This window comes from Pseudophryne corroboree, chromosome 1 (genome assembly GCF_028390025.1).
Source record: "Pseudophryne corroboree isolate aPseCor3 chromosome 1, aPseCor3.hap2, whole genome shotgun sequence".
Classification (NCBI taxonomy): Eukaryota; Metazoa; Chordata; class Amphibia; order Anura; family Myobatrachidae; genus Pseudophryne; species Pseudophryne corroboree.
In genome coordinates, this window is record NC_086444.1 from 497,132,898 (window position 1) to 497,157,218 (window position 24,321).

General features: G+C 42.0%; 2 pseudogenes; both read right to left on the minus strand.

The window, feature by feature from the left end:
- Nucleotides 1-23,609: 23,609 nt before the first annotated feature.
- LOC134945864 (5S ribosomal RNA) lies at nucleotides 23,610-23,729 on the minus strand (annotated as a pseudogene).
- Nucleotides 23,730-23,903: 174 nt separating this feature from the next.
- LOC134947609 (5S ribosomal RNA) lies at nucleotides 23,904-24,023 on the minus strand (annotated as a pseudogene).
- Nucleotides 24,024-24,321: the final 298 nt, after the last annotated feature.

The following is a 24,321-nucleotide window of genomic DNA, read 5'->3' on the forward strand; positions in this document are numbered from 1 at the left end:
AACTGTCTCGATCTATTTTTTTCAAAGTGTTATCTACCCTAATCTAGTGGGCTTTGTCTTAGCCAGAGAAGTGAGAGACAATAGTAACAAAGGGTTTGGGTATGAGTGTACGGTGGTCGGGATACTGGCATTCAGTATACTGATGCTGGCATCCCGACAATTGAAATCTCGACAGTGGAGAGCTACCTATGATCTCCCCTGTCCCCTAACCTTCCCGCAGCCTAACCTCCCCCTGGTGGTGGCTAACCCTAACCCCCCTTTCCTGCAGCCTAAACCTAACCTCCCCCAGGTGGTGCCTAACCCTAACCTCTCCCCTCCCGCAGCTAAACCCTAACCCCCTGCAACCCCGGCCCTAAACCTAACCCTCCCACTATACTCATCTGGATTCTGGCATCAGTGTTGTGACCTTTTCGGGATTCCGGCATCAGTATTCTGACGGGTGACAGTTTTCCAGGGTTGGTATTCCGGCTGCTGGGATCCCGACAGCCAGCATCTTCACGAGATCCCCTATCAAAGTAATGGACCTCATTGCCCAGATGCAAAGTTATTGCGTCCCAATAATACTTCTCTCTACTGACGAAGAGAAGGCCTTTGATCAGATGGCCTGAGACTTTGTGACAGTGGTCCTGAGGCAGTTGGGCCTGGGGGAGGTATTTTTTTTGCATACGATCCTAGCTTTATATAGGGCACCATCAGCACAGGTCAGAATAAACAAGATGCTTTCTGATATGATTAAAATCACACACCAGGAATGCCCTCTATCGCCATTGATATTTGTACTTTGTATGGAGGCATTGGTGAGGGCGATTAGAGGCAATCCAAACATTACTGGATTGAAAATTGGTGCTAGAGATCACTGTTTGGCTCTTTTTGCCGATGTTACTGGCATTTATTACCAACCCAGTGACTTCCTTTCCCAACCTTATGTGAGAATTTGACCATTTTAGATGCTTGTCAAATTGCAAAATAAATGATACAATATCTACGGCACCGAATATCACAGTCCTCAGGGAGACTGGTTCTAATTTGGCCACTTCCTTTTCATTCACCTGCCACTTTTTTCACATTAAGTACTTAGGAATACTCATCCCAAAATGTCTTCATAAAACAGTATTCTTAAATCATACCCCTCTTCTAGATAAAATTCTACAGGAGCTAGCACAATGGCTGACACATAAATTCATTTGGCTGGGGATAATAAATATTGTTAAAATGAACATACTATACTCCCCAGGCTGCTGTATATTTTTCAAGCTATACTGCTGAAACTTCTCCCCACGTTTTTATCAGATACACATACAGTGCATCTGGAAAGTATTCATAGCGCTTCACTTTTTCCACATTTTGTTATGGTACAGCCTTATTCCAAAATGGAATAAATTCATTGTTTCCTTCAAAATTCTACACACAATACCCCATAATGACATGAAAACCATTTTTTTGAGATTTTTGCAAATGTATTAAAAATAAAAAACTAAGAAATCACATGTACATAAGTATTCACAGCCTTTGCCATGAAGCTCAAAATTGAGCTCAGGTGCATCCTGTTTCCAGTGATCATCCTTATGATGTTCCTACAGCTTAATTGGAGTCCAATTCAGTTGATTGGACATGATTTGGAAAGGTACACACCTGTCTATATAAGGTCCCACACTTGACAGTGCATATCTAAGCACAAACCAAGTATGAAGTCAAAGGAATTGTCTGTAGACCTCAGAGACAGGATTGTCTCCAGGCACAAATCTGGGGAAGGGTACAGAAAAATATCTGCTGCTTTGAACGTTCCAATGAGCACAGTGGCCTCCATCATCCGTAAATGGAAGAAGTTCAGAACCACCAGAACTCTTCCTAGAGCTGGACAGCAGTCTTAGCTGAGTGATCGGGGGAGAAGGGTCCTAGTCAGGGAGGTGATCAAGAACCAGATAGTCACTCTGTCAGAGCTACAGCATTCCCCTGTGGAGAGAGAAGAACCTTCCAGAAGGACAACCATCTCTGCAGCGGGATCCGGATTGAAAGTAGACAGTAACTAGGTCGACAATGTCTAGGTCGACCACTATTGGTCGACAGTAACTAGGTCGACAGGGTGTCTGGGTCGACAGGGTCTTTATGTCGACATGTTCTAGGTCGACAGGTCAAAAGGTGGACATGAGTTTTTCGCAATTTTTTTCTTTTTTTGAACCTTTTCATACTTAACGTTCCACGTGGACTACGATTGGAACGGTAATCTGTGCCGAGCGAAGCGAAGGCACCATGCGAGGGGACGCGGTGCACTAATTGGGGTTCCCGGTCACTCTACGAAGAAAACGACACCAAAATAACATTAAAAACCCATGTCGACCTAGAACATGTCGACCTAAAGACCCTGTCGACCTAGACACCCTGTCGACCTAGTTACTGTCGACCAATAGTGGTCGACTAGACATTGTCGACTTAGTTACTGTCGACTTTCAATACCACACCCCTCTGCAGCAATCCACCAATCAGGCCTGTATGGTAGAGTGGCCAGCGGGAAGCCACTCATTAGATAAAAGCACATGGCAGCCCACCTAGAGTTTGCCAAAATACACCTGAAGGACTCTCGTGAGAAACAAAATTCTCTGGTCTGATGAGACAAAGATTGAACTCTTTGGCATGAATGCCAGGCGTCATGTTTGGGGGAAACCAGGCTCATCACCAGGCCAATACCATCCCTACTGTGAAGCATGGTGGTGGCAGCATCATGCTGTGGGGATGTTTTTCAGTGACAGGAACTGGGAGACTAGTCAGGATAGAGGGAAAGATGAATGCAGCAATGTACAGAGACATCCTGGATGAAAACCTACTCTAGATAGCTCTTGACCTCAGAGTGGGGCGACAGCTTATCTTTCAGCAGGGCAACGACCCTAAGCACACAGCTAAGATATCAAAGGAGTGGCTTCAGGACAACTCTGTGAATGTCCTTGAGTGGCCCAGCCAGAGCCCAGACTTGAATCCGATTGAACATCTCTGGAGAAATCTGAAAATGGCTGTGCACTGCCGCTTCTCATCCAACCTGATGGAGCGTGAGAGGTGCTGCAAAGAGGAATAGACGAAACTGCCCAAAGATAGGTGTGTCAAGCTTGTGACATCATATTCAAAAATATTTGAGGCTGTAATTGCTGCCAAAGGTGCATCAACAAAGTATTGAGCAAAGGCTGCGAGTACTTATGTACAGGTGATTTTTAGTTTATTATTTTTAATACATTTTCAAAAATCTCAAAAAAACTTTTTTCAAGTTGTCATTATGGGGTATTGTGTGTAGAATTCTGTGGGAAAAAGTTAATATATTCCATTTTGGAATAAGGCTGTAACATAACAAAATGTGGAAACAGTGAAGTTCTGTAAATACTTTCCCTATGAACTGTAAGGCTATTCTCAACTTTGTGCGGGTCGGAAACCCAGATTCAAGCACCTCAATCTTTTTAGCCATAAAACACAGGGAGCAGCTGCCCATGGTTTAAGCTTATTACCAAGCTTCAGTATTACATAGAATCCTAGACTAGACAAGGGATCAGAGGGAGAAGCAATGGGTGGAACTTAAATCTTCTTCTACACATCTTCCTCTACAATTTGTTGTGGTGTTCCAAAATTGTGGAGAACTTATCACAGTCCTTCTGTGGACGTAGGCGTGCTCAAATCCTTCTCTCTGTTCATGTAATCCTAGACAGACTTGATAATGTTGAGATCAGGTCTCTGTGGGGGCTGTATCTCCACTTCCAGCACTCCTTGTTATTCTTTACGCTGAAGATACTGTAGTTCTTAATGACATTGGCTAAATAATGAAGGAAGAAAAAACCCTTTTGTGGAGCACTCAAAATAGAAAGATTAAAACTTAACATTTATTTATATTCTTTAAAATATGTAACTTAAAAATACAAAAAAAAGTGTATTCTTAAAAAGATTTCTTACGATAAGTAAAGACAATGGTGTTACTGCAATAAGAGGGGATATAGTTGTCACATAACCTCCCCCTGCATCCCGAGCAATGAAAATACAGACAGTCAGCATGCCGACTAGAAGGGACTATTCCCACTTGTGGGTGTCCATGACACCCATAGAGTATAAACAGAACCTGTGGCGAGTGCATCTCGCCACCGAGCACTCACCCCCCACGGCCGGCATTCTGCAGCCGGGATCCCAGCGTCAGGATGCTGACCACCGGGATCTGGCTGATGATCGTGCAGCCCCATCCCAATAAGAGAGCAAACTGCCCTCTAAACAATTGCCACTTATCACCCCGTAATTGGGTAATATGAGGCAGGAGTGGGAGAGTCCAAAGGTAAGAGTCCTGAATTGAACTACTGTACAGTTATGAACCTACTAAGCTCCTGTGATTGGATGGGCCTTACTCCCTAGACACTCAAAAGAATCAGATCATCATATCAATAATAATTGTGAGTAAAGCCAAAGCAACAAATTGATAAGTGTATCACTTTTCACTGCAATATGTGCACCAAGGGATAGCGATAATGAAGATAAAGTATTGAATCTGCTGTCAACGATAGACGGGAGTGGTTGCTGTCCAACCCAGACCTACTCAACCTGGTCATCCCTGGATGTCACCCACCAGGTACTGGGCATACATACTGCAGCATAGGCGTAGGTCTTTCTACGTATCCGTAGATATATCTCCTGCATCGTTAATGAGAGTTCATCAACTGATAGATTTAGATAGGATGGATCTGCTTTTGGCATTAGACAGTGATACACCCGCCAGTTGGAAAATAGCCGCAGGTGATGAGGGTAACTGAATCACCAATGAGAGTCCAGAAAGAGAAAAATCACAGAGAAATAAACTCCAACATTGGAGAATAGATTAACACAAAAATAATACAGCAGCTATTTAGGGGAGGTCTTCAGTATGCCGGCTGTCGGGATCCCGGCGCACAGTATACCGGCGCCGGAATCCCGACAGCCGGCATACCAACACTTATTCTCCCTCGTGGGGGTCCATGACCCCCCTGGAGGGAGAATAAAATAGCGTGGCGCGCACCACCGTGCCCGCAAGGGGCTCATTTGCGCTCGCCACACTGTCGGTAAACCGGCGGTCGGGCAGCCGGCACCGGTATGCTGGTCGCCAGGAGCCCGACCGCCAGGCATACCGTACTACACCCGCTATTTAGAGTATAAATGACATCTGATTATAACTGTACCGTAGTGTACTTAACTGTACTGTAGTGACAACTATTTGCCATTAATGTATGCATGGATGCTTTAGACCCCAGGGAGGGTTAAGAATTATTGAGTGCTGTGCTGTATCACTCATTAACTTTTTGGGCAATAAGGAGTTAATTCAAGCTGCTTTATTTTAGTGCTGCGGTTAAATTGTTGCATTTTATCAGTGGACACGAGTGTTACAGACTAAATTATATAAATTTCTTTGCTCTTTTTTTCTTTTGCAACATTGTACCAATAAAATACTCTGTTCTCTATGGTACAGTTATGATAATTTTTTTCTCTCCCGTACCCCTTGATTAGGCTTTCATTTAGGAGTACCCCCTCATCCCATAAATCCCCCCCACCCACCCATCCGTCCACGACAGAAAAGTTTGTTTTTGTTAGGTAGCAATGTTCTTAGGTTAGCTAAATAATCAAACGACCCTTTAATGGCATTTATAGGCCTTTAGTTTTGATTTTATATTTTACAATTATTTTTTTTGCAGCCTAACTTAAAAACAAAAACAGTATTAGAAGTACAAGTTTTATCTGGATATACATGTCTTTAAATGAGGCTTTTAATAATTTCAATGCGATCTTTGAGCTGATTGTAAAGACGAATCAGTCGAAAGTTCAATCAATTTTTATTTTTTAGAAACTGATAATTTTTCAGCTTGTTGAAAGAATGATTCGTTGAATGGATTGGAAATCCAGTTATCTCCACTATTTAGCTTCAGAAAATATTGTCTGAACGACACCTTGAGTTCTTTTTTAAGTGAGCTATTATAATACTGTTTGCTTCTTTTGACAATTGCAGCTCATTCTCAGATAAGAGACTGTGAAGTGTCTCAAAAACTTCACACTGGTCTTTTTTGATACAAGATTCACAAAAATCCAATTTCTTGATCATTGACTCAATTTTGTCAGACACCTTAAAGATGGTTATGAAACGATTATGTAATCCTAAATGAAGTTTATTTATGTCTGAAAATATATCAGATAAGTACACAAGCTGTTGAAGCCATTCACTTTCATGAAATTTAAGAGCTCAACTGAAAAAGGTGGTCTTCAAAAAAAAAAGTTGAACTTCATGGGCCAAATGTAATAGAGTGAGAGTTTCAGAAAGTGAGAGATTTGGTAAGGTTTTACAGGGTTTTTTTTAAAAGTGGCAATCATTTACACAGCAACATCAACCTGGTTTTGCAGAGTAAATGATTGCCACTTTTAAAAAAAACTGAAAAGCTACCAAATCTCTAACTTTCTGAAACTCTCGGTCTTTTACATTTGGCCCCATGTCTCAATTCAAACAATCTTGTGAGTACTTTTCTCGTGAAAGCCACCTCACTTTTGTGTGGTAAAGTAATGTAGTATGGAGACTGTCCATCTCTTCACAAAAAGATTTGAATATTCTGGAATTTGTTGCATTGGCCTTAATAAAATTAACAACTTTCACAGATTGACTGAGCACTTCCTTCAACACATGTGGCAGGTGTTTGGTTGCTAGCCTTTGTCTGTGAATACAGCAATGGCTCCAAGGTACATGGGGAGCGACTTCCTTGATGCGACCGCATAAGCCTGTATAACAGTCAGACATAGATTTTCCACTATCCATGCAAATACCACAGCAATTTGCCCAATTTGTTTTTTTACAAAAATAACCCTGAATGGCATAAAATATGTCCTCACCTGTACATCTCTCAGTGAAAGGATGGCACAGTAAAGATTTTCTTCAAGCACGTTATCATGTAAATATCTTACAATGTCAAGCAAAATTGACGGATTGGACACATCAGTGCTTTCATCCACCTGTATTGAAAAGAAGGGACTTTTTTTATTCTTCTAATTACTGTAGATTCAATGTCATCAGACATTTCATTAATTCTGCGAGAAACTGTATTGTTTGAAAAGGGAATTTTGTTAATTTTTAGGATATGGTCTTTACCGAACATACATTGAACAGCGTCTTTGATACAAGGAACCATCAAATTTTCAGCGATTGTATGACTTTTACCACTTTTAGAAATATGGTGACTTAGGGGTACATTTACTAAGCAGTGATAACAGTGGAGAAGTGAGCCAGTGGAGAAATTTCCCCATCAACCAATCAGCAGCTCTGTATAATTTTATAGTATGCAAATTATAGATGTTACTTCAGTGCTGATTGGTTGCCATGGGCAACTTCTCCACTGGCTCACTTCTCCACTCTTATCACTGCTTAGTAAATGTACCCCTTATTCTGTACGATGCTTCAACTGCATTCTCATTGACTTTGTTTGCAGATAACACAAAAGAAGTTAGATTTGGGCCTATTGATAGTCTCTGAAAAAAAATGAACATTTTTATGTTTAGAATTTGGATGCTTTGTCTTTAAATGGCGCATTAACAAAGATGTTTGCATGCCACCATTAGACAAGATCTCTCCACAAACAATGCCCAGTAGTTTTAGACAGTCTTCATCACCCGTGAATGAAAATCTCAAGTATTCATCACAATATTTTCTCTTCTTTGAAGGAGCACTGTTGTTTTGAGGTTTTTGAATAGTTTAAACTTTAACTCTTTCTAGAACAGGGTGCCCCGCGCCGCTAACGCCGACCCCCTCTCCCTAGCATACCTGTGTGCAGGCAGCCCTGGTCCCGGAACCCAAACTCATCTTCCCCCTAGCAACACAGCCGGAAGTCCTTCCAGCTGCAAGGAGGAGGAGGAGCCCGGGACTGACTGCTTGCCGGCCTGGGAGGTGACGGAGACCCCCGCACACCTTCCCACAGGTATTGCGGGGGGCCTCCATCACCGCATTGCGATGTTAATCACATGTGTTAGTAAATAGGCAATTAGCATAGCTGCGGTAGGCAGCGAGGGGTGGCGATGTATTTTAATACATCCCGCCTTGATAGTCTGATAGTGCAGACATATAGAAGTCTCGCTGTACTCCCCCCGTGTTCTGTCACTTTGTTACCCCCCCTCTGTGTTCTGTCATTGTGTCACCTACACTCTTTGTTCTATCACTGTGTCAAACCCAGTGCCAGCGTTAGCCTCTCAGCAACATCTGCAAAGCAGGGAGGTGTCAGGCTCAACAGGCGCTCTCCCCACTCTGCTACAGTACCTTACTGATGTGCCGTGTTGCTACCGGCAGATGCAGCCTGTGCCTGTCACAGTCACACTGAGAGACAGGCAGCGGTGCCGGCAGCATTAACAAAAGCTCCTTGGTCTCCTCCAGTGTCCTCCACCTCCCCCTTTCCTGTCGCCTTGCTCCTCCCTGCAGTGCTGCACATGTCACGTTGGAAGACTGACAGGCAGCAGCGTTGTCCCCACCTCTATTCCCTCCACTCTGTCACTGTCTTCAGCACCGCCCCTCATTTCTTCCCTCCCCTCGCATCAATGGTGGATTGGGATGGGGTAAAGTAGTATATTAACGTGTGCTGTGGTGGGGGGATATAGTGGCATATTAATGTGTGCTGGGGTGGGGGCGATATAGTGACACATTAATGTGTGCTGGGGAGGGGGCATAAAGTGGCATATTAATCTGTAGTGAGTGTGGTGACAGGACACTATGTGTGTGTGGCATCTATAGTGAGTGCGGGGACAGGTGTGTGTGGCATCTATAGTGAGTGTGGGGACAGGTGTGTGTGAGTGTGTGTCATCTGTAGTGAGTGTGGGGAAAGGTGTGTGTGGCATCTGTAGTGAGTACAGGGACAGGTGTGTGTGTGTGTGGTATCTGTAGTGAGTGCGGGGACAGGTGTGTGTGTGGCATCTGTAGTGAGTGCAGAGACAGGAGTGTGTGTGTGTGTGTGTGTGTGTGTGTGTGTGTGTGTGGCATCTGTAGTGAGTGTGGGGACAGGTGTGTGTGGCATCTGTAGTGAGTACAGGGACAGGTGTGTGTGTGGTATCTGTAGTGAGTGCGGGGACAGGTGTGTGTGTGTGGCATCTGTAGTGAGTGCGGGGACAGGTGTGTGTGGCATCTGTAGTGAGTGCGGGGACAGCCGTGTGTGTGTGTGTGTGTGTGGCATCTGTAGTAAGTGCGGGGACAGGTGTGTGTGTGGCATCTGTAGTGAGTGCAGGGACAGGTGTGTGTGTGGCATCTGTAGTGAGTGCGGGGACAGGTGTGTGTGTGGCATCTGTAGTGAGTGTGGGGACAGGTGTGTGTGGCATCTGTAGTGAGTACAGGGACAGGTGTGTGTGTGGTATCTGTAGTGAGTGCGGGGACAGGTGTGTGTGTGGCATCTGTAGTGAGTGCGGGGACAGGTGTGTGTGGCATCTGTAGTGAGTGCGGGGACAGCCGTGTGTGTGTGTGTGTAGCATCTGTAGTGAGTGCGGGGACTGGTGTGTGTGTGGCATCTGTAGTGAGTGCAGGGACAGGTGTGTGTGTGGCATCTGTAGTGACTGCAGGGACAGGTGTGTGTGTGTGTGTGTGTGTGTGTGTGTGTGTGTGTGTGGCATCTGTAGTGAGTGTGGGGACAGGACTCTGTGTGTGTGTGTGGCTACAGTAGTGAGATGTAGTGTATATATGTTTCTGCTCTCCCTCCCCAGGTGCTGCTGACTGTATCACTGATGACTGTATTGCCCTGTGTAACCTGTTGCACCAGGCCAGCAGTGTTCTGCAGGTGAGGGAGCAATGGGGGCACCTCACTCAGAAGTTAGTATCCAACAGTTTACTCACAACACTAGGGTGATGGCTGTGACCTGGCTATTACTGTATGTTTGTTCTCCCTGTGTTTGTATGGATGTAGTGCAGGGACATAAGAGTTAAATTGTGTAGGGGGTGAGACAGGCTCCTGTCACTGAGAGCCACCACCATTTGTGCCTCCCCAGCCTCTGACCTCACCGCGTGTCACTGATGGGGAGGGGCATGCAGGGTAGCAGTGGTAGTGTAATGTAGTGTGTGCAGGAAAAGGGTTCAGGGTAGCGGCACTAGTGTAATGCAGTGTGTGCGGGGAGCGGGGTGCAGAATAGCGGCGATAGTGTAGTGTGTGTGGGGAGAGGGGTGCAGAGTAGCAGCAGTAGTATAATGTAGTGTAAGGGAGTGCAGGGTAGTGGCGATAGTTTAGTGTGTGTGGGGAGGAGGTGCAGAATAGCAGCGGTAGTGTGTGCAGGGAGGGGGTGCAGGGTAGTGTCGGTAGTGGAGTGGACTGCAGGGTAGCTTTGGTGTATTGTGTGGAGAGGGGGGATTAATTGTTTCATTAGTCATTGGGGAAGGGGGTAGCTGACACCATCTTTAGATAGCACTAGCCATTGTAGCCTGTAGGCTACATTTCACAAAATTTACTAGGAGAGGGATTTGTAGGGTCTGCTGCTCCCCTACTCTGAATTTGGCTGTTTGCAGTGGGTGGGGAATGAGAAACTCTGACGTTTTGTCCCAGTCCAATAGATATGGAGCACATTAAAATGCTCTAGTTACAACTTGGAATCAGTCATTGGGATGAACTATATGGTGGGTATCTAGTTAGATGCAGTAAAGCATTGGGGATGGTATTTGAACATTTTCCAGATGTTTCACCAATATTTTTGTACAGGCTATCCAATTTGATTGGCCGTAAAAAAAATACCTTTCCTACCAAAAACACACAGGTTCGTTGAAACCTGTGTGTTTTCATGCAAAAACGGGGCTGTTTCCTGGGATTTGGTTTCGTCTGCCCGAGGCAGGTAAAACAAAATCCCTGATAAACCACGTCTTGGACGCAGCTTGCCGCAGCTAGTCGCAAGCGCTATGTGACTGCGTTTGGGTAGGATCAGAGCGGCCACATCTGTATTTGTAGGAGGGCGCCGGATACCCTAGCACCGGCCCTGCACACACAATTGTATTTGCTTTCTAAACTACCGCAAACTACACCAATTCAAAATACCTTGCTCATACCCAGGCTATATTTCTTAAAAATATCACATATGTCACTATTACACTGATTACAGCATTAAAGCAAAATGATGCTTATTTATGAAAATAATATTAGCAAGGATGTTTTTTCAGTAACCGAACATATGTACATAATCATACAATAATTTTTGTTTGGAGCCAAATAACCTACCAGTTTTTTTTTTAATTGTGGGAGGAAACCCACGCAAGCACAGGGAGAATATACAAACCACACACAGTTTGGACCACGGTGGGAATTGAACCCATGACCTCAGTGCTGTGAGGCAGTAATGCTAACCATTACACCATCCGTACTGCCCCACATACAAAGTACATGGGCCCTCATTCCGAGATGATCGCTAGCTATTTTTTGCAGAGCAGCGATCAGATAGTCACCGCCTCTAGGGACTGTATTTTCGCTTTGCAAGTGTGCGAACGCTGTGCAGCCAAGCGGGACAAAATAATTTTCTGCAGTTTCTGAGTAGCTCTGGACTTACACAGACCTTGCGATCACTCCAGCCTGTCTGGTCCCGGAATTGACGTCAGACACCCGCCCTGCAAACGCCTGTGTTTTCCCTACCACTCCCAGAAAACGGTCAGTTGACACCCATAAACGCCCTCTTCCTGTCAATCTCCTTGCGATCGGTTGTGCGTATGGATTCGTCGCTAGAAGCATTGCACAGAAACAATGCTGTTTGTACCCGTACGGCGTGCATGTGCATTGCGGTGCATACGCCTGCGCAGTAGTAACCTGATTGCTGCGCTGCGAAAAACGGCAGCGAGCAATCAACTCAGAATGAGGGCCATCATACCTAGAACAACCTTTCTATGAAATAGTTGTTAATATCAAAAGTAACCACAGGAATATGGAAAAGACTCCCCAGTAAATATACATTAATAGCCAATAACCATAACCTGCCAAGCCATCACATGTCATAAATATCTATAATCAAAGAGATCATGTAATTCGGATAACATCTAATGGCCCATACATACGGTGAGATTCGGGCTATACCCGATTCTCACTATGCGACAGGGGCTAGGTCGGCACATAGTCAGTATCGCAAGCACATAATGAGTGTGCTTGCGATACTGACTATTTGCGATTTTGGCTAAGTATCAATTATGACTCTCTTCTATAGAGATAGTCAAACAATCTATCTATTCTTGCGATGCCGACCGCGCATTGGCATCGAATCGGGATCGCAAGGTGACTTTCACCTTGCGATCTGCACTAACTTTTCTTCCGATTTTGACTATATAGTCATAATCGTATGAAAAAAATATCACTGTGTGTACACACCATTAGACGTCCTCAAACAGAAACTTCCTAGTGGCTAAAGATTCATAGCAATCAATTATAGCACACCTGCACTATTTCAAATCCTATACAGGACAGCAAATAACATTTATCTAGCCACCATTGGAAGTAACTATTGTTATCATAAGGATCCTTTCTGGATCCGCAAAACCCCAATGCTGTTGCATATATAGATGGCACTGCAAATCTCAAAAGCAAAAATAAATAATCTATCCGCAACGGGTAAAACACTGACCTATAATATATATGCGCACTTACATAGAATTCTGGACAAAGCACCCAGCAATATGTTTTCCATCCAGAAGCGGACATGTTTTAGTCCTCCAAGAGCGTCAGCGTATGTGCCGGGGACTCCTTCCTCCAGCCGCGGCTCCATGATCCAGCGTCCTCCAAGCACGACAGTGCATGCTGAAGAAAGGCTTCTTCCACAATTACCGGCATTGTTTTAAAGTACCCCCAACCAGTCCGCCGTGTACCACGGGTTGCGAACTGTTGCTCTAGCCAGCTGCTGTATTGTTTTTGTGCTAACCTAGTCTCCAATTTTGGAGTTTATTTCTCTTTGATTTTTCTCTCTTTCTAGACTCTCATTGGTGATTCAGTTACCCTCGACACCTGCAACACTTTTCTAACTGGCGGGCATATCACTGTCGAATGCCAAAAGTAAATCCATCCTATCTAATTCTATCAGTTCATGGAATGTCATCAACGATTCAGGAGACATATCTACAGATACGTAGAAAGACCTATGCCTATACTCAGTGCCGTAACTAGGTATGTGCCGGCGGTGCCTGGCACACAGCGCATGTGCACTGAGGGCGCAGGACCACCGGCAACACCTGTGGGCTCCCGCTGCTCAGTGCTCGTCTGCAGAAGCACTGTAGCTGCAGCGGCGGAGCAGGACACTGGGTGTGATTGCCGTATGTCCGGTCCTGTGAAGCTAACTTAAGCCTCGTGGTCCTGTGCCTCCTTGTCTCCCAGGCCGCCTGTCTGTGCTGAAAGGGGGCGTGGCCACGGGTCCGCGATTAGGCCACGCCCCCCGACTTTGCTGTTTGGTCTGTCTGACTCTGCATCCGTCTCTGCTACAGCGCCTCTCCTTGAGGTAAAGTTGGCACGAGGGGAGGGGAGTTCTGTGTGTGTGTGTGTGGTGTGACTGTAGGTGACAGGGACGGGGGGGGGGGTGTGTGTGTGTGTGTGTGTGTGTGTGTGTGTGTGTGTGTGTGTGTGTGTGTGTGGCTCTACCTGGTGTAGTGGCGCTACTGTGTGGCGTAATTTGAATAATAGAGACTACTGTGCACAGTAATATGAATTGGTATTATTTTGTGGCCACACCCCTTCCCCATGAAGCCGCGCGCCTACATATTTTTTGCGCGCCTATGGCGCGCACTGCCCCTGTTTTGCATAGAGGGGGGGGGCGCCGAGGCTGTTTCTTGCACACAGCGCTAAAATGTCTAGTTACGGCACTGCTTATACTGCAGTACGTATGCCCAATCCCGTTTGATCTTGGAAGCTCTATAGGGCAGGGCGGGCCAGTACCTGGTGGGTAACCTCCATGGAAGACCAGGTGGAGTAGGTCTGGGTTGGACAACAACCACTCCCGTCTAACGCTGACAGCAGATTCTATACTTTATCTTCATCATTGCTATCCCTTGGTGCACACATTGCAGTAAAAAGTGATACACTTATCAATTTGTTGCTGGGGCTTTACTTACAATTATTGTTGAAATGATGATCTGTTACTTTTGAGTGTTTAGGGAGTAAGGCCCATCCAATAACAGGCACTTAGTAGGTTCATAACTGTACAGTATTATATTTATGGTGCATGATTCTTAGTTCAATTCAGGACTCTTACCTTGGGACTCTCCCACTCCTGTCGTTTATTACCCAATTACGGGGTGATAAGTGGCAATTATTTAGAGGGCAGTTAGCGCTCTTATTACGGTAACACCATTGTGTTTGCTTATTGTAATAAATCTTTTTTAAGAATACACTCTTTTTTTTTGTATTTTTGGTGAAGTTACATATTTTAAAGAATATAAATGTTAAGTTTTAAGATTTTCATCTTTCTATTTTGAGTGCGCCAAAAAAGGGTTTTTTCTTCTTTCGTTATGTGTTAACAGTAAGTAATTACTAAACCCTTGGTGCACCACCAACAGTCATTAATAAGGAAAGGCAGGTGTCTTATTGAACAAACGAATGAACGAATGTTAGCATTTAATTCCTATAGTGATTTATGACCAGTGTGGGAGCTCGCCTTTTTTGGAATACACTTAAGACGTTGGCTGCATGTTTGGGGTCATTGTCCTGCTGCAGAATACATTTGGAGCCAATAAGACACCCCCCTTATGGTATTGCATGATGACTAAGTACGTGCCTGTATTTCTCAGCATTGAAGCAAAAAGAAACGGGTAATGTTGAAGATCGTAGACACAGTGGCCAGCCAAGGAAACTTAGTGCATCAGATAAGACACATCAGGCTTACTTCCCTTTGAAATCAGGTGATGTCCTGCATTGCTATAAGCTCAGAACTGACAGAAACCAGCAGGACCCAGGTACATCCATCTACTGTTCGGAGAAGTCTGGGCAGAAATGGTGTTGCGGCCAAAAAGCCATACCTTTGATGTGAAAACAAGGCCAAGTGACTCAACCATGCACAAAAACATAGGGACTGGGGTGCAGAAAAATGGCAGCAGGTGCTCAAGACTGATGAGTCAAAATATCAAATATTTGGCTGTAACAAAAGACAGTTTGTTTGCCGAAGGACTGGAGAGTGGTACAATAATGAGTATTAGCAGGCAACAGTGAAGCATGGTGGAGGTTCCTTTGCACGTTTGGGGCTGCATTTCTGGGGATTTGGTCAGGATTAAATAATGGTGTCCTCAATGCTGACAAATACAGACAGGTACTTATCCATCATGTAACACCATCAGGGAGGTGTACTGTATTATTGGCCCCAAACATACAGCCAAAGTCTTTAAGAACTATCTTTAGCATAAAGAAGATCAAGGAGTCCTGGAAGTGATGATATGGCTCTCACAGAGCCCTGATCTCATCATCTTTGAGTCTGTCTGGGATTACATGAAGAAACATAGGGATTTGAGCAAGCCTTCATCCACAGAAGATCTGTGGTAAATTGTCCAAGATGTTTGGGACAACCTCCCTGCCAAGTTCCTTTAAAAACTGTTTGTAAGTGTACCTAGAAGAAGTGATGTTGTTTTAATAGCAAAGGGTGGTCATGCCAAATATTGATTTGATTTAGAGTTCCCTTCTGTTCATTAACTTTGCATCTTGATATTTGATAAAAATAAATTTACACTTCTATTTTTGAAAGCAATCTTACTGTGCAGCATTTTTTACACACCTACTTAAAACTTTTGCACAGTACTATATATATATATATATATATATATATATATATATATATCTATACATACTGTAATATAGATATATCTATCTATATTATATACAGTACAGTGCAAACGGCGGCACTCCGGTCATACAATAAATGCAAATGCAGGTGTAGTATAACAACGTTTCGAAGTTTAATACCTCGTCCTCAGGTTAACAACATGCCAAGTAACACATACCTTATATCCCCAATCCCCTGTGCGGTGTACTCCCACGTGGACACAGCGTTCAGACGCCCATAGATGACGTCATCCTGCCGTACATTCCACCGCAGGTAACACCAATTACTCTAATTGAACATAATAAAAGACACATAAAAACTCCACACCTAATCAAATGTGAAATAAAAACAATAAACGGGCACAGATGCATATGCAGAACAAGCAGACCTACATATACAAATCATATGAGTATATTCAGTATAATGATTGTGAAACCATACATTTGAACTGCACATCCCAACAACACACAAGGGAGGTACACAATGATCACTTTGCAAAAAACAATGCAGCCCAAGTGTTTCATTAAGGCCCCTTGGGGCCAATGTTTGTAATTCGTGAATCCATTTGGATTCTTTTTGCAAAAGTAATAACGACCTGTTACCACCTCTTACTTTGGCTGGCACATGGTCAATAATCATGTATTTGAGACAAGCAATGCTGTGTCGTGCCACGGCAAAATGCCGTGCCACAGGTTGGTCACTAGTGCCATTCATGATGGCAAGTTTATGATTGGCCATGCGTTCCCTTAAAGTACAATCAGTCTTGCCGACATAATGTAAGCCACATGGGCAGTTAATTAGATAGATGATAAATTTTGTCGTGCAAGACAGTCTGAAATTGATAGTGTACTTTTTGCCACTAAAGGGGTGATGAAATGTATTCCCCGTGAGAAGGGATCTACAGGTCGTGCAATTAAGACATCTAAAACAGCCTTTCCGGAGGGTTAAAAACGAATTTTGTTCACTTTGTTTTGTGGCTAGATCCGAAATATCTGTCTTCACCAGCCAATCCCTGAGGTTTCTTCCTCTGGTGTATGCAGGCATGATATTGGTATCAGACATGTTTAAATCTTTATCGGACTGAATCATAGGCCAGAGGGATTTAGCAACCTTGGAAATCTCTCTACTTCTAGTATTATAGTGATTAATCCATGGTAATTTGGTTTTAGTGGGTTTAATCACTAAAACCAAATTACCATGGATTAAACAGACAGATATTTCGGATCTAGCCACAAAACAAAGTGAACAAAATTCGTTTTTAACCCTCCGGAAAGGCTGTTTTAGATGTCTTAATTGCACGACCTGTAGATCCCTTCTCACGGGGAATACATTTCATCACCCCTTTAGTGGCAAAAAGTACACTATCAATTTCAGACTGTCTTGCACGACAAAATTTATCATCTATCTAATTAACTGCCCATGTGGCTTACATTATGTCGGCAAGACTGATTGTACTTTAAGGGAACGCATGGCCAATCATAAACTTGCCATCAGGAAAGCCATCATGAATGGCACTAGTGACCAACCTGTGGCACGGCATTTTGCCGTGGCACGACACAGCATTGCTTGTCTCAAATACATGATTATTGACCATGTGCCAGCCAAAGTAAGAGGTGGTAACAGGTCGTTATTACTTTTGCAAAAAGAATCCAAATGGATTCACGAATTACAAACATTGGCCCCAAGGGGCCTTAATGAAACACTTGGGCTGCATTGTTTTTTGTAAAGTGATCATTGTGTACCTCCCTTGTGTGTTGTTGGGATGTGCAGTTCAAATGTATGGTTTCACAATCATTATACTGAATATACTCATATGATTTGTATATGTAGGTCTGCTTGTTCTGCATATGCATCTGTGCCCGTTTATTGTTTTTATTTCACATTTGATTAGGTGTGGAGTTTTTATGTGTCTTTTATTATGTTCAATTAGAGTAATTGGTGTTACCTGCGGTGGGATGTACGGCAGGATGACGTCATCTATGGGCGTCTGAACGCTGTGTCCACGTGGGAGTACACCGCACAGGGGATTGGGGATATAAGGTATGTGTTACTTGGCATGTTGTTAACCTGAGGACGAGGTATTAAACTTCGAAACGTTGTTATACTACACCTGCATTTGCATTTATTGTATGACCGGAGTGCCGCCGTTTGCACTGTATTGTTATCCCGCTGCCATACGGGACGAGGAGGGCACCGGACAGCTGCGATCTGAGATTGGGAGTGCTGCCGTAAGACTTTTATATTATATACAGTATATATATGTAGAAGCCGACACTCCAATGCTGTGAAATATAAGATGCGCCAGGTGCCCTCCAGGTGTATTCGGCCAAGTTTGGTCAGTCATCATATATAATGCAGAAAGGTGGCACTCACGACGTCTGATAAGTAATGACACGGACCCCAATTTGCAGATCAACGTTTCAATCTTAGAAGATTTTCATCAGGATATACAACCATTACACATTTTTCCTTTAAATGGAGAACACCACGTGAATCACGTCCAATGCCCGTCACAGACGCAGCGTTAGTGATGTCACAAATAACACATGTGCACCCATCACCACAAATTGAAAACTGCTGAGGTCCAACTAGATCATAAGAAGTCACAATCACATATTGAGTATACAGAAACACAGCAGCCTGACATCTAATTATAACATCCCAAATCCTGATATAGGCTGACAGTAAAAATGATAACATTTTAGAAAATAGTATAAATGCTGTTTCCTTACATATATAAAGCAGTCGTGAGACTTGAAAATACATAATATACTTTCACATTGTAAAAAATCTAGAGGTTCCAATACTGGTCAAGCAAGAGGCTCCTACCAGATCTGGAGGGTAACCCGCACCGAGATAAATAAATTATATATGAATCATAAAGTTGGGATGCCTTTCATCATGTCTAGTTTAATCCTATTTTAGGGATTCACACACATATATATATATATATATATATATATATATATATATATCTCCTCACACCACTCGGCGGCACTCCGGACAAATAAATTGGAGACTACAACGTCATCTTGGATTAAATCAACGTTTCAGTGCTCGACGGCACTTTTATCAAGATTATCAGATAAAAGTGCCGTCGAGCACTGAAACGTTGATTTAATCCAAGATGACGTTGTAGTCTCCAATTTATTTGTCCGGAGTGCCGCCGAGTGGTGTGAGGATATTGTGGGCCGCTGCAATACGGCCGTCACGGAGGGCACCTGGCAAGTTTTTGTACTGGGACAACAAGAGTGCCGGATCTGGTGGATGTATATATATATATATATATAAAAAAGAAAAAGTTTCCCAGGGAGCTCGTGTGAATCTTTGGTATATCTAACGTTTTTACTTATACAGTGACACAGTCATAAAAAATCAACTTATTTATTTTATAAGATACAATAAAATAAGCTGTACCACAATGTATCCTAAATTGACAATAAACGATGTTTTTTACAAATATTTGTATTGGTGACAATTCATTTCAATCATAGATCGACATAATGATTATTCATCCTTATAGGAATGACAAAATCGCTGTCTCAACCCAACGCGTTTCGTCTACAGACTTCATCAGGGGTTTATTGAAATCAAAGGTTCACAATATGGATAAGCAAATTAAGTGTGTCTTCAAATGATAATTAAAACACTTAAAAGTGGTGTCGAATTCAATTCCACCACATGGAATATCAATTGGACAGATCATCGGATGTGACCAGTTCAATATGTTGTCCACTATACGGACTTAGTTTGATGATTTAAAAATTATTTTGTATTCGAACCAATTATATGGAAATTAGCTCGTAAAGCAGCTATTCAATATGTCTCATCCAAGCGTGGATACGACATCCACCTTCTGCAATGCTCCTAGCTGCTGAATTATGTTTATTCAGCAGCTAGGAGCATTGCAGAAGGTGGAGAGGTACGATTACAGTTGTCTACCTTATGTCGTATCCACGCTTGGATGAGACATATTGAATAGCTGCTTTACGAGCTAATTTCCATATAATTGGTTCGAATACAAAATAATTTTTAAATCATCAAACTAAGTCCGTATAGTGGACAACATATTGAACTGGTCACATCCGATGATCTGTCCAATTGATATTCCATGTGGTGGAATTGAATTCGACACCACTTTTAAGTGTTTTAATTATCATTTGAAGACACACTTAATTTGCTTATCCATATTGTGAACCTTTGATTTCAATAAACCCCTGATGAAGTCTGTAGACGAAACGCGTTGGGTTGAGACAGCGATTTTGTCATTCCTATAAGGATGAATAATCATTATGTCGATCTATGATTGAAATGAATTGTCACCAATACAAATATTTGTAAAAAACATCGTTTATTGTCAATTTAGGATACATTGTGGTACAGCTTATTTTATTGTATCTTATAAAATAAATAAGTTGATTTTTTATGACTGTGTCACTGTATAAGTAAAAACGTTAGATATACCAAAGATTCACACGAGCTCCCTGGGAAACTTTTTCTTTTTTGTTCATAACCATTATACCCCGCCTAACAGGGGGTATTTCCCTTAAGGTGTAGCTTCCCATTATATCAGCGCGAGTAAGGTCTTAGATCGGTTTTTGTAATATATATATATATATATATATATATATATATATATATGAAAAGAAAATTTGAAGGCTTACAGAGGTGCTACCAACTGGTTTAAATGAGGATATAGAGTCAAATCCCCATAGAGAGGGGAAAGGAAAAAGAAACCAGGTAAGTTTTAGGTGCACTCATCCAACTGATATATTTTAATATAATTATTATTGTAAAGCATATATATCCACAGCAACAATGTCAAATAAAGGCTTAAATGCTCAATAATCTAAATCGAGGTATAAGTTTCTTTTATATATATTATATTTATATGGGACTCAATTGTCCTTTATTAAGAATGGAGCGAAATATTAAAATTCATAGAGAGAGAAGAAAAAAATTGTGAAGAGAAATTAAACAATATGTGAATAAAGATTTAAAAACAAAGCTATTGTATTCTTCCCTTAGACTGTTTTCTTGTATTTATTTCAATTGTGGATTCACATACATGTATTCATGCAGCACTGTATCAGTGCTATGTTCATATGAGACCTGCAATTTTTGTAATATTGTGACAGAGAAAAATATATGCTGTCTTCCTTTTGAGTCACAAACTGTTACTTCAAATTGTAACTATGTTTCAAAAATATGCAACAATAAGTCACCACTCCTTCCCTTAAGGCTGTAAATATAATAAACTTGATTCTGATGTTATAGCTAAGTAGTGAGACAATGTTGCTAAGTATGTGACTCAGGCCTGGAATCAAAGACTGTCATACAAAGTAAAAATACTTGTATGATATAGTATGAATAGCCTAGGTATTAGAGAGAACTAGTGGGGATATGCTTTGATAAAAAGTCTCACTGTACTGTGTTCAAAACTGTCTGTTTTATATATCTCAGCAATCTCTGATACCAACTACTGCTATTAATACTGCATGAAGTAGTTTACATATATAGGTTGGTATTGCATATACGTATTAGCAGCAATTGTCACTTGTGCTGCACAATATTAAATTGTGTTCATACAGGACATATTGATAGCACATTCACTGCTAACCGTATTTAACTAAGTTGCAGTTTGTGTCAGTACCGGAGGATCGTGCCCATTTATAAATTAATAGCAGTGTGTATATAATTACACTGAATTTCCGCTACACACAGAAACAGTATTACATATGAGACATTTTAAAGAAGGATCAGTTCATTTTATCCCATATCTGGCACAGACCCCACATTGTCTCTTTTATTTAATATTACTGAGATCCAGCCCGCAGCATGAGAATAAAGCCTCAATAGATATAATAAACGCTCAGAGAATTCCTCTGAAACATAAGTATATTTGGCTCCTTATCACATTCTATAGGTCTCAAATGTATGTTATATGCCATTTGCACATTTAGATATTATTAATACGGGAACACATAGCTACAGCCTATGCGCATTTCACTCCTATTGAGCTTCCTCTGGGCACTATAGTTAACGGCGCCCGCCGGAATTGAAAGTTTTATAAGGGAGGAAAGGCAGTGATAGGGCGTGTAAAAGCCGGTCAGCCAATGTCCACCCAGTAAGGTCCTTTCAAAAAACTAGCCGTTGATCCTTAACTAAACCCTGTCCCGCTGGATCAGGCGCTAATGAATGCCGTCAGCTGAATCACACAGCCGTGGCATTAGTTCTACGGCTAAGAGTGAATTCTTGGTATTAGATAATGAATTAATATGCCGTCCACTCATGTGTGCTTATATAAGAATTGATCGCTCGTCCATAGTGTGAACCCAGTTCCAATTATTATATTCATACATGGATATACCTAATCGTCCATGATTACTCTAGTTACCTATACTATAACAGACAATCCATATATGTACAGCAATAAAATAAATTTATTATATGCTAGAAGTAGAAGAAATGTATTTATTTTTCTATACATATATTTATTATCATGATATGTATGAGTGAATGAATGAATAGAATTTATTACACGCAATGTATCACATCAATATGATTGGGTATCCTAACTCAAAAATAAATATAAATTATTTGACCAATATAAAATAAAATAAAAATTAAAAATAAACTAATAAATAAATAAATAAAAAATAATAACGTGCACGTGGGTATAAGTGGAAAAAAATCTTTTGTGTAACAAATTAACATCCAATAAAAATTATATAGTGACTACAACAATATGGTGAAGCAAAAAAGAAACAAATCAAAACCCACTGGCTGTTACCAAGTATATATGCTTGAATGTGCAAGGTGATAATTAAAGTAAAACGTGTCTGTAATAGTGCTTATTATAAAGTGTGAAGAGAGATATATATCCCTGGACTGAATAGCACAATATAATCAGTCTGAACTTTATTTATAAACCATATGAAAAATAGTGATGATAATTTGTGATATACATCTTTGACCATAAAAAAAAAAAAAAAAAAAGGGAAGAGAATATATCTCATAAATAAAAAATGTAACAAAATGACAGCACTCTATGTCCATAACACTGAATTCTGGTGCAGGGTCCTGGTAATTGATATAAACACTCACTTCTTCCACAATAGAAAAAAGAATTAGACCAGCACTCACGTTTAGTAGGTGAAAGAAAAAAAGGGTTTTATTCCTGACAAGCCATCTGGATATAACCCACTGCTACAGTCCGCCCGACAGCCGTTTCAACGCTCAATGGTTTTCATCAGGGGCAGCTGTCACTCTGTACGGAGTCTCTTTAAATAGCAGAGAGGGCGCCGGAAATTTTTGAACAGGAAGCCCGTCACCTGGAGGCAGCACGTCATAGCAGCTGCCTGATTGGCTTCTTCCGTGCACTTGGGTTGTGTTGCTATAATAAACAAACCCGGCTCTCTCCTTAGCAACCCACTCCGGCAGCGCGACATCCGTGTAGTGCAGGCAGATCTGTATTTCCGTGCAGCGGCAAACAGGTAAAGTTGCTGCTGTCTGTGTCCCCAGCCAGAGGCATGCCTGTAGAGTAGTCAACCCCACAGTGCGCCAACAGCATGGAGATTCGACAGCCCAAAATTATACAAACCGTGAAACAATATATAACACAAGTGAACAAACTGTACTGGCTTGCACAGCAATGGTATCATAACACTCAGGGAATATTAGTATCTAAATGCAGCACAACCCCGTTGCACTGATGGAATATAACCATGGTTAATAACACCATAGGTAATGCACCACGGATACTATACAGGGCTAGCGTGAAAGGTAAATGCGAGCGCCGTGTGATGTCAAGGACCAAAAGGGGATAAAATAATCATCACCTGTAGGACAAAATTTGTCCCTTGGTACAATACCCGGTATTCCCATGCCGTCTCCAAGCATGGTACTAACTGGGCCCAACACTGCTTAATTGCCAAGATTGGACGGGATCGGATGGTTTCCAGTGTGGTATGATTGTATCAAACAGATGTGCCCATATATATATATATCCCGATGTGTCAGTATCATCCCTCATCTCTCATCTATATCACGTCATAGTCCTGTATAATAATAGATACCAATTTTGATGCTAACAACTGAGAGGCAAATCAGGGGAAACTCAAAAGGGGGGGGGGGGGGGGGGAACACCGAGTCCCTTGATACAACACCCAGTATTCCCACATTGTCTCCAAGTGTGGTACTAGCTAGGCCCATCACTACTTAATTACCAAGATCAGACGGGATCGGATGGGATCCAGTGTGGTATGATAGTATCAATCTCCACGGTGTGCAAAGGATATGAGATATTGAGGACTAGGCAAAGGTCATAAATAAAAAGGAAAAATTATGTTATATAATAAAATATAGTAAGTGAATATAACTCCATTGATATATTGATATTTTATAAATAATTGATAAAAAATGTTTAATAAAAAATGTGTCTGTTATTTCCCTTATGATTGGCCATTATATACCATAGGAATACACCTAATCATATTTAATCCATGTATCCCATTCATAACTAATCCAAACGTGTGTTATAAAATGTACAAGAATACTTCTAAATAAATCCCC